The 12,393-nt window shown below is 43.9% G+C and overlaps 1 protein-coding gene across 1 annotated transcript in view; it reads left to right on the plus strand.

Annotated features, from left to right (window-relative positions):
• Positions 1 to 12,393, plus strand: part of LOC118373117 (gamma-aminobutyric acid type B receptor subunit 2-like) — a 412,635-nt gene that overhangs the window by 391,710 nt on the left and 8,532 nt on the right. The window lies entirely within an intron of this gene.

Here is a 12,393-nt window from a genome sequence, read left to right on the forward strand (position 1 = left end):
ATTTATTTGTTCTTCTTCCAGTTGAATTTTTCAACAAACTATACATCAGATATATTGTTACCACCAGCAGCACTGCATGGCAGTTGTTCTGGTAAATTTGGAAAGCTGCCGCGGTCATACCCGTCTTCAAAGGGGGTAACACTCTAGACCCAAACTGTTATAAACCTATATCTATCCTACCCTGCCTTTCGAAAGTTTTTGAAAGCCAAGTTAACAAACAGATCACCGACCATTTCAAATCCCACCGTACCTTCTCCGATATGCAATCTGGTTTCAGAGCGAGTCATGGGTGCACCTCAGCCACGCTCAAGGTTCTAAACGATATCATAACCACCATCGATAAAAAAACAATACTGTGCAGTCGTCTTCATCGACCTGGCCAAGGCTCTGTCAATCACCGCATTCTTATCGGCAGACTCAACAGCCTTGGTTTCTCAAATGACTGCCTCGCCTGGTTCACCAACTACTTCTCTGATAGAGTTCAATGTGTCAAATCTGAGGGCCTGTTGTCTGGACCTCTGGCAGTCTCTATGGGGGTGCCACAGGATTCCATTCTTGGACAGACTCTTTTCTCTGTATACATCAATGATGTCGCTCTTGCTGCTGGTGATTCTCTGATCCACCTCTACGCAGATGACACCATTCTGTATACTTCTGGCCCTTCTTTGGACACTGTTTTAACAAACCTACAGACGAGCTTCAATGCCATACAACACTCCTTCCGTTGCCTCCAACTGCTCTTAAATGCAAGTAAAACTAAATGCATGCTTTCAACCGATCACTGCCCGCACCCGCACTCGCCCGTCTAGCATCACTACTCTGGACGGTTCTGACTTAGAATATGTGGACAACTACAAATACCTAGGTGTCTGGTTAGACTGTAAACTCTCCTTCCAAACTCACATTAAGCATCTCCAATCCAAAATGAAATATGGAATCGGCTTCCTATTTCGCAACAAAGCCTCCTTCACTCATGCTGCCAAACATACCCTTGTAAAACTGATTATCCTTCCGATCCTTGACTTCGGCGATGTCCAACACTCTACTCAGTAAATTGGATGTAGTCTATCACAGTGCCATCTGTTTTGTCACCAAAGCCCTGTATACTACCCACCACTGCAACCTGTATGCTCTCATTGGCTGGCCCTCGCTTCATATTCGTCGCCAATCCCACTGGCTCCAGGTCATCTATAAGTCTTTGCTAGGTAAAGCCCCGCCTCAGCTCACTGGTCACCATAGCAGCACCCACCCATAGCACGCACTCCAGCAGGTATATTTCACTGGTCATCCCCAACACCTTTTGGCCGCCTTTCCTTCCAGTTCTCTGTTACCAATGACTGGAACGAATTGCAAAAATCACTGAAGCTGGAGTCTTATATCTCCCTCACTAACTTTAAGCATCAGTTGTCAGAGCAGCTTACCGATCATTGCACCTGTAATTTATATGTATTTTTATTTGGATTTCATGTAATGTAAAACACAAAATAGGTCAAATTGGTGAAGTGAAATTAAAAAAATTACTTGTTTAAAACAAAACAAAATGTAAACAACTGAAAATTGGTGCGTGCATATGTGTTCACCCCCTTTGCTAAATAAGATCTGGTGCACCCAATTACCTTCAGAAGTCACATAATTAGTTAAATAAAGTCCACCTGTGTGCAATCTAAGTGTCACATGATCTCAGTATATATACACCTGTTCTGAAAGGCCCCAGAGTCTGAAAAACCACTAAGCAAGGGGCACCACCAAGCAAGCGGTACCATGAAGATCAAGGAGCTCTCAAAACAGGTCAGGGACAAAGTTCTGGAGATCAGGGTTGGGGTTGTAAAAAAATATCAGAAACTTTGAACATCCCACAGAGCACCATTAAATTCATTATAAAAATTGGAAAGAATATGGCCCTAGAACAAACCTGCCAAGAGAGGGCCGCCCACTAAAACTCACAGACCAGGCAAGGAGGGCATTAATCAGAGGCAACAAAGATACAAAAGATAACCCTGAATGAGCTGCAAAGCTCCACAGCAGAGATTGGAGTATCTGTCCATAGGACCACTTCAAGCCATACACTCCATAGAGCTGGGCTTTACGGAAGAGTGGCCAGAAAAAAGCCATTGCTTAAAGAAAAAATATGGCAAACATGTTTGGTGTTCGCCAAAAGGCATGTGGGAGACTCCCCAAACAAATTGAAGAATATACGCTGGTCAGATGAGACTAAAATTGAGCTTTTTGGCCATCAAGGAAAACACTATGTCCAACACCTCTCATCACCCCAAGATCCTCATCCCCGCGGTGAAGCATGGTGGTGGCACCATCATGCTGTGGGGATGCTTTTCATCAGCAGGGACTGGGAAACTGGTCAGAATTGAAGGAATGATGGATGGCGCTAAATACAGGGAAATCCTTGAGGGAAACCTGTTTCAGTCTTTCCAGAGATTTGAGACTGGGACGGAGGTTCACCTTCCAGCAGGACAATGACCCTAAGCATTCTGCAAAAGCAACACTCGAGTGGTTTAAGGGGAAACATTTACATGTCTTGGAATGGCCTAGTCAAAGCCCAGACCTCAATCCACTTGAGAATCTGTGGTATGACTTAAATATTGCTGTACACGAGCGGAACCCATCCAACTTAAAGGAGCTGGAGCAGTTTTGCTTTGAAGAATGGGCAAAAATCCCAGTGGCTAGATGTGCCATGCTTATAAAGACATAACCCAGGAGACCTGCAACTGCTGCAAAAGGTGTCTCTACAAAGTATTGACTTTGGGGGAGTGAATAGTTGTGCACGCTCAAGTTTTCAGTTTGTTTTGTATTATTTCTTGTTTGTTTCACAGGATTTTTTTTTTAGCATCTTCAAAGTGTTTAGGCATGTTGTGTAAATCAAATGATACAAACCCCCCAAAAATCTATTTTAATTCCAGGTTGTAAGGCAACAAAATAGGAAAAATGCCAAGGGGGGTGAAAACTTTTGCAAGCCACTGTGTATATAAAAGAATAAAATAGCTAGGTGAGACAACCATATCAAAGTCAATATACTGGATACAAACATTCCATTCCATTTCAGCTAAGTAATGGATACATAGCATTTTGCAACGAAACCCATTTTAATACACATCCATGCATTAAGAATCTGAGAACAGTAATATTTTACACACACATGAATTTACCCGTAAGCCATAAATACATTCTGATCAAAAAACACAAATGTGAAAAATGTGTGGATATAGCATTTTGGAACAAAACTCTTCAAATATGACTGTCAGATTGGAATAGTATGGGATATTGTGTGTGCTCTGTTCATTCTATTCCTATCTTCAACATGCAGTTCCAGATACAGCCCTGACACTAGTTGAAGGCGCCAATCCAAAGTTTCAGAAAAGTAGTCACTTCCTGACATCTGTATTCAAATATTTGTTTTAAGTAGTTTCTTTCTCAGATCTGTATTCAAATATTGGTTTTAAGTAGTTTCTTTCTCAGATCTGTATTCAAATATTTGTTTTAAGTAGTTTCTTTCTCAGATCTGTATTCAAATATTTGTTTTAAGTAGTTTCTTTCTCAGATCTGTATTCAAATAGTTGTTCCCCTGGATTATTATTTTTCTCCACAAATTATAGTTCAAACTATAGTTATCCCAGGTCTGAACTTTAACCCCAAACTCCTACCCCTAATTTCTCACCCTCACCCTAAACTTTACCCCTAAAATAGCCTAAAATAGCCTTTCTCCTTGTGGGGAACAACCAAATGTTTTACTACCCTTGTGAGGACTTCTGGTGCCCACAAGGATAGTAAAACCAAAAACACACATTTCCCTCTCTCTCTCTCACACACACACACACACACACACACACACACACACACACACACACACACACACACACACACACACACACACACACACACACACACCACACACACACACACGTGCGCGACTGACTGCACGTTGTCCCAACTCTTAAAATGTATCGGTCCAGAACACTCATAGCACACTCAGGTGACAAATAACGAACTACCTTCACTTATTATTCATAAACAAGCTGGGGATTGTCAACTTCATCAGAGAGGGAAAAAATAGTTTCATGCATCATTGAGAACTCTTCATTCCCTCCTCCTCTCCTCCCCTTGTCCTCCCAGTTCTCCTCTCCTCCTATGTTCATCTAACTGGGACTGGATAGAGAGAACACATAAGAAATAGAGAGGGAGAGAGAGCATGAGAACATGAGTGAGGACATGAGAACAAGAGCGGAAGCAGAAAAGGTGTGAAAGAGAGAGAGAGGGCAGAGAATGAGGCAGCGAGAACAACTCATAAGAGAGCTGGCCATCCCCCAAGAGAAGCCAACAGAACAGCCCACTTCAGACCCCCACCACATGCAGGACAGACAAGAAAGGATGCACCACCCCATCCAACCCCCTCTCCTAGCACCCCCTGTCAGACCCCCTTATAGCCATCCTGACAACACACCCACATCCACTGAGGACACGCAAAAGCCACAGATTGTGCTCCTAATAGACTCAAATTTGTGCTGGAAAACTAACAATTTTCTAAACAGAAAGTGGCTAAACTGTGGTGTCCAAATACCCGGCGTGTCCATAATTCACACAGGCACAAATTATCTGAGGGCCCAGCAGGAAAGGGTGGCCACAGCACTCAAGGGAGTGATTGAAAAAGCTTCTTCCACTTTTCCCCTACACATGTGGTCATCTACACCCTGCTACCATGAAAAGACGTTCACCCGGCCACCATACAAAGAGGGAATGCAAGCATTTCCCATGGCTGTGTGTCAACACCAAATGTTACCTGGCCCATCACTGCACCCTGGATTTGGACAGCCTCTACGACCAGGTACACCTCTACAAGGTCACGGTCCCCACCTTCGCCAGGACCCTGAAAGACATTGCACTCAACCGCAGCCCCAGCAACTCACACAAGAGCAACAGAGTTTTGAGCACCCCGCCCAAACCTGCTAGACTCCCTCTGGACCTGCAAGACTCCCCCCGGACCTGCGAAACTCCCCCCGGACCTGCGAGACTCCCCCGGACCTGCGAGACTCCCCCCGGACCTGCGGGACTCCCCCTGGACCTGCAGGACTCCCCCTTGACCTGCGGAACTCCCCCTGGACCTGCGAGACTCCCCCTGGACCTGCGAGACTCCCCCTGGACCTGCGAGACTCCCCCTGGACCTGCGAGACCCCCCCGGACCTGCGGGACTCCCCCTGGACCTGCGAGACTCCCCCTGGACCTGCGAGACTCCCCCTGGACCTGCAAGACTCCCCCCGGACCTGCGAGACTCCCCCCGGACCTGCACTCAGAGGACCTACACCCAGACCACAGCACCACTAGCCACACCCACACCCCAACCAGTTGACAACCCCACAAATCAAACCCAACCACACCCTATATAGGCCCCCCAGATCAGGCCTATGCCCCTCCTGCCCACCACCCTTGCAGAAAGGACCTCAACATGACAGTCACACATATACATAGGACATGAGCAGGCAAACCGGCCCACCCCAACTCCTACACCCCAAGCAAGCCCCATCCTGCGACCTAAGAGGCATTCACCAGATGCTCTGTTCAAATCTAATGGTCCAAACTAAACTATGGGAATAACAACACTGGACACTATGGTACACAAAGCTTTTACCATCTCATGCTGGAATATACAAGGTCTGAGGCCATCTGCCGTTGGCCTAAAGAGCAGAAACCCAGACTTCACCAAAGAAATTGGAAATTCCTACAAGAAACATGGTATAGATGAAATGGACCCACTAGCTGCCCTCCAGGTTACAGTGAGCTGGTAGTCCCATCCACCAAACTACCAGGAGTGAAACAGGGAAGGGACTTAAAATAGGGGGTTTGCTAATTTGGTATTGATCAGACCTAACTCACTCTATTCAATTTATCATACCAGTAGCATTTTATATCTCGTTAGAAATAAATAAGGAAATGATCTCGACAGAGAACAGTGTCCTCTGTGTGCTACCTATATCCCTCCACTAGAATCCCCATACTTTAATGAAGACAGCTTCTCCACCCTAGAGCTCAACCACAGACTCAGGCACAAGTACTAGTCTGTGGTGACCTAAATTCCAGAACTGGACAAGAACCTGACATCCTCAGAACACAGGGGGACAAACACCTACCTGAAGGTGACAACATCCCATCCCCAATATGACCCCCTAGACAAAACTATGAAATCATAAATAACAAAAACAGGTCACAACTATGTCGCATACTGGGTTTGTACTTAGTAAACGGTAGGCATCGAGGGGACTCCTACGGTAGGTACAATTCAAATCAAATGAAATCCAATTGTATTGGTCACATCACATACTTAGCAGATGTTATTGCGGGTGTAGTGAAATACTTGTGTTCCTAGTTCCAATTGTGCAGTAGTATCTAACAATTCACAACAATACACACAAATCTAAAAGTGAAAGAATGGAATAAAGAAATATCTAAATATTAGGACGAGCAATGTCGGACAGGCATTAACTAGAATACAGGACATACATATGAAATGAGTAAAACAGTATGCAAAGATTATTAAAGTACCAGTGTTCCATTACTAAAGTGACCAGTGTTCCATTATTAAAGTGACCAGTGATTCCATGTCTATCTACATATGGCAGCAGCCTCTAATGTGCAGGGTTGAGTAACTGGGTGGTAGCCGGCTAGTGACAGTGACTAAGTTTAGGGCAGGGTACTGTGTGGAGGCCGGCTAGTGATGGCTATTTAACAGTCTGAAGCCCTTGCGATAGAAGCTGTTTTTCAGTCTCTCAGTCCCAGCTTTGATGCACCTGTACTGACCTCGCCTTCTGGATGATAGTGGAGTGGACAGGCCGTGGCTTGGGTGGTTGATGTCCATAATTAGCTTTTTGGTCTTTCTGTGACATTGGGTGCTGTAGGTGCCCTGGAGGGCAGGCAGTATGCCCTCGGTGATGCGTTGGGCAGACCACACCACCCTTTGGAGAGCCCTGTGGTTGTGGGCAGTGCAGTTGGCGTACCAGGCGGTGATACAGCCCAACAGAATGCTTTCTATGGTGCATCTGTAAAAGTTTGTGAGGGTCTTAAGGGCAAAGCCAAATTTCTTCAGCCTCCTGAGGTTGAAGAGGCGCTGTTGAGCTTTCATCACCACACTGTGTGGGTGGAGCATTTCAGATTGTCAGTGATGTGTACGCCAAGGAACATGAAGCTTTTCACCTTTTCACTGTGGTCCCGTCGATATGGATAGGGGGGAGCTCACTCTACTGTTTCCTGAAGTCCACGATCAGCTCCTTCGTTTGTTGACGTTGAGGGAGAGTTATTTTCTTCGCACCACTCTGCCAGGGCCCTCACCTGTAGCTTATCTCTTGGCAGTAGTATTGTAGACTACTTTATCACCAACCTCAACCCAGAGACTCTCAGTGTTAAGTCAGCCCACTGACATCCCTATCAGATCACAGCAAAATCACAGTCTACTTGAACAGAGCAATACTCAACCATGAGGCATCGAAGCCTAACAAACTGCATGCCATTAAGAAATGTTATAGATGGAAGGAGGGTAGTGTAGAAACCTACCAAAAAAACATTGTCCAACTACAAATCCAATTTCTCCCAGACAACTTCCTGGACAAAATGTTTCCCTGCAATAGTGAAGGTGTAAACATAGCAGTAGGTCAAACTTATAGTTCAGGCTTCCTATCAGCTAATATACATCATACTAAAATACCATACGACAGACCATGTATACACTATGCACACCTGTATTGACAAACAAAACTAAACAAAATAAAAAAAGCTTTTGACTTAATTTGGCATTCGGATATGCTATGCAAAGTGATGAAAAGTGTGTTCGGCGAAAAACATGTGACATTGCCATTTGGAAAAACATGTGACATTATAAAATCTATGTACACAAGTGTGTAGTTAAAAACACACAGGTGTCTTTCCACAGGGCCATGGGGTGAGACAGGTATGCAGCTTGAGCCCCACCCTATTCAACATACGGTGTATATCAATGAATTGTCGAGGGCACTAGAACAGTCTGCCTCACCTGGTCTTGGAAATCAAATGTCTACTGTTTGCTGATTGTCTGGTGCTTCTGTCACCTAGAAGCATCATCTAGATCTTCTACACAGATTCTGTCAGACTTGGGCCCTGACAGTAAAACTCAGTTGGACAAAGATAATGGTGTTCCAAAAAAGGTCCAGTAGCCAAGACAACAAATACAAATTGTACCTAGAAACAATAGCCATAGAGAACACAAAGAATACCTACCTCGGCCTAAACATCAACACCACAGGTAACTTCCACAAGGTTGTGAACGATCTAAGAGACAAGGCAAGAAGAGCCTTCTACGCCATCAAAAGAAACATTGATCTCAACATCCTAATTAGGATCTGGCTAAAAATACTTCAATCAGTTATAGAGCCCATTGCCCTCCATGGTTGTGAGGTCTGGGGTCCACTCACCAAAGATATATTTGTGTACAATGCAAAACCCCTAACAATGCATGCAGAGTATAATTAGGAATGTATCCACTAGTTATCAGAATCCAGAAAGGAGTAGTTCAATTCTACAACCACCTAAAAGGAAGCGATGCCCACACATCCTACAAAGCCCTCACCTACAGAAAAAATAAACTAGAGAAGAGTCCCTTTGGTTAGTTTGATCTGGGACTCTGTTCATAAACACAAACAGATCCCACAAAGACCCAGGACAGCAAAACAATTAGACCCAGCCAAATTATGAGAAAGATAAATCATAACTATTTGACAGATTGGAAAGAATCAACCCAAAAAACTGAGCAAATTGGAATGCTATCTGGCCCTAAACAGAGAGTACACCGTGTCAGAATACCGGACCACTGTGACTGACCTAAAGTTTAAAAAAATACTTGACTATATACACTCAGTGAGCATAGCCTTGCTATTGAGAGAGGCTGCCGTAGGTAGACCTGGCTCTCAAGAAAAGACAAGCTATGTGCACACTGCCCAGAGAATGAAGTGGAACTGAGATGCACTTCCTATCCTCCTGCAAAATGTATGACCACATTAGAGATACATATTTCACACAAATCAAACAGACCCACAAATAAATTGAAAACAAATCAAACACTGACTAACTCCCATATCTGTTGGGCGAAATAGCGTAGTGTGCCATCACAGCAGCAAGATTTGGCCCATTGCCATGAGAAAAGGGCAACCAGCGGAGCACAAACAGCATTGTAAATACCAACAATAGGTATTTGTTTATTTATCTTCCTCTACTATTCGTACTACAACAATTTGCACATTGATAAAACATTGTACATAGCTGATAATATAACGCTTGAAATGTCTTTATCATTTAGAGACTTTTGTGAGTGTTTAGTGTTAGTTTGTAATAGTTTTATGTTGATGATGTTTTGTCTTTTGACTTTTGTTTATTGTTTATTTCAACTGGAGAGAAGAGTGAGAGGAGAGAGAGAAGAGAGAGAGAAGAGAGAGAGAAGAGAGAGAGAAGAGAGAGAGAAGAGAGAGAGAAGAGAGAGAGAAGAGCGAGAGGAGAGAGAGAAGAGAGAGAAGAGCGAGAGGAGAGAGAGAAGAGAGAGAGAGAGGATGGAGAGAAGAGAGAGAGCTTATGTATGTAACCAATGATTTACGGCTACGATTGGAAGCAGCATTGGCAGCAGGGCCTGAAAATAGACAGGAGACACTGAGCTATTCCCACTCCACATTAATGTTTGTTCACATGGAGGGAGAGATAGAGAGAGGGTGGAGGGAAGAGCGAGGGAGAGAGAGAGAGAGAGAGAGGGGTGGAGGGAAGAGCGAGGGAGAGAGAGAGGGTGGAGGGAAGAGCGAGGGAGAGGGAGAGAGAGGGTGGAGGGAAGAGCGAGGGAGAGAGAGAGAGAGGGTGGAGGGAAGAGCGAGGGAGAGAGAGAGAGAGGGTGGAGGGAAGAGCGAGGGAGAGGGAGAGAGAGAGTGGAGGGAAGAGCGAGGGAGAAAGAGAGAGAGAGGGTGGAGGGAAGAGCGAGGGAGAGAGAGAGAGAGGGTGGAGGGAAGAGCGAGGGAGAAAGAGAGAGAGAGGGTGGAGGGAAGAGCGAGGTAGAGAGAGAGAGAGAGGGTGGAGAGAAGAGCGAGGGAGAGAGAGAGAGAGGGTGGAGAGAAGAGTGAGGGAGAGAGAGAGAGGGTGGAGAGAAGAGTGGGGGAGAGAGAGAGGGTGGAGGGAAGAGCGAGCGAGGGAGAGAGAGAGAGAGAGGGTGGAGGGAAGAGCGAGGGAGAGAGAGAGCGCAACATGGTCTCTGCAATTTGTATTATTCTGTACGCTGCATTAGGTTACATTATAACTGGAATAAAGATAAATAGTAATGTGATCTTTTTGTCGGCACTAACTCCACCATGGTTCACTGGACAAAGCCTATGGAAAATTATTGTATTTTTTTTGGGGGGGTTGGGGATACACACCAAAAATAAGGTGGAAACACAGGCTTAGGAGATCTTATACATTTTGTTCTATGAGATAATCTTCATCATCTAACAACACTGTTTGTGAATTTTTAAGCATGTATGTCATTTAAAAAGCCCATAAAACACAAAGGCTTCATCATTTATAAAGATCATGTTATTACCTGACTGATGTTATAAAAAAATCATATAACATCTAAACGTGTGTTAACCTCAGACCTTATTTTCAGAATTTATCCCAAAACCCTATTCTTTCCCCATTCATTTTCCCCATAGCTTGGCTGAACGGTTTTAGGGTTACAAGCTGGTGCGCTCTATAGCGGTCCGACAATATAATATGAGTTTGTGGACCTATAGTATCATTTGTCTGACCTGGCCGTACAATAGCACACAAATTGGAGGATGTAAGTCAGGGTACGTATACTAGGTTTGGCCTCAGGCCCCCAAAAATTCTGAGCTAATAGGCCAGAACATAATTAGTATATAATATTAGCACAATCAATTGGCCTACACTACAAATTAAACAACATTTTTAACACATCTGATTCGTACATAATAAACTCAGTGACAATAACATAATCATTTCGATCTGATTACGCTCATAAAATCCCCATGTCTCTATTCAATTATTATTATTGTCTATTTCTCTGTACGTTGATTGGTGGGGAAAAACAGGTCTACGTAGTCTACTGTAGGCTACACTACTTTTGTAACGTCATCATTCGTTCAGAATAATTAGCTTGATACCAAGAGAAAATGTTGCTATCAAAAAGTATCAAAAGAAAGGTGGGTAATGAAAGGAAAGAATCTACAGAGAGATAGATGTTCATGAAAATGTCGCTGTTTGCGAGGAATTCAATCTCAGAAGGCATTATGAATCCAAGCATGGAATTTTAAAAGTGGCCTTCCCGCCCCAGACAGAAGCTTCAACTGCAAACTACACACACAGCTTTTTTGGCTGGCAATTTCTGTCACTTAAACGGGTTAAATCTGCAGTTACAAGGAAGAGGGAAAGCAGTCGTGGACCGGCCTTTACTAGGAAGCTTGAGTTGTTAAATTTGGACTTGTCATCTGGAAGGCTACTGCACTTCAGCACACTGAAAAACAACAGACAGAGGGACCAGACAACTTCTCCACCAGATTTGAAGACTACAGCACGAACAAGGATACCATTGTGTTTGTATGTAAACTGCCAGTTTGGGAACCCTGAAGTTATTGTGTGTCTTGTTGGACGTATAGTATTATACGTCTTTCTCTGAGACCAGGAGAATTATGGGGAGAATTTATGTTGATGTTTAGGGGAAGTAAAACAACAAAGGTTAGGTGAATTTATGTAGCAGATAAGGTGAATTGAGGTAAATTTAGAATACGGGTTAGGGGAAGGGTTAGTTAGCTAAAATGCTACTGTTGTCCCCGACGTGACTCGAGCAACCTAGGGGAGAGCAACCTTTGGATTGCTAAACAGTCTCAGATACGACACATCTCCCTACTTTAGTTTCTGTGTGGTGAAGTTTCCCCTAGATGCTTTGGGGTCAGTTATGCATGGTTATTATAAGGTCTAGCTAGTGTATGAGGATGACAGGTTTAAAAATATATATATACACAGTTGAAGTCTGAAGTTTACATACATGTAGTTTACATACACGTAGGTTGGTGTCATTAAAACTAGTTTTTCAACCACTCCACAAATTTCTTGTTAACAAACTATAGTTTTGGCAAGTCGTTTAGGACATCTACTTTGTGCATGACACAAGTCGTTTTCCAACAATTGTTTACAGACAGATTATTTCACTTATGACTCACTGTATAACAAATCCAGTGGGTCAGAAGTTTACATACGCTAAGTTGACTGTGCCTTTAAACAGCTTAGAACATTCCAGAAAATGATGTCATGGCTTTAGAAGCTTCTGATAGGCTAATTGACATAATTTGAGTCAATTGGAGGTGTACCTGTGTATGTATTTCAAGGCCTACC

The sequence above is a fragment of the Oncorhynchus keta genome, chromosome 19 (genome assembly GCF_023373465.1).
Source record: "Oncorhynchus keta strain PuntledgeMale-10-30-2019 chromosome 19, Oket_V2, whole genome shotgun sequence".
In the NCBI taxonomy this organism is placed as follows: domain Eukaryota; kingdom Metazoa; phylum Chordata; class Actinopteri; order Salmoniformes; family Salmonidae; genus Oncorhynchus; species Oncorhynchus keta.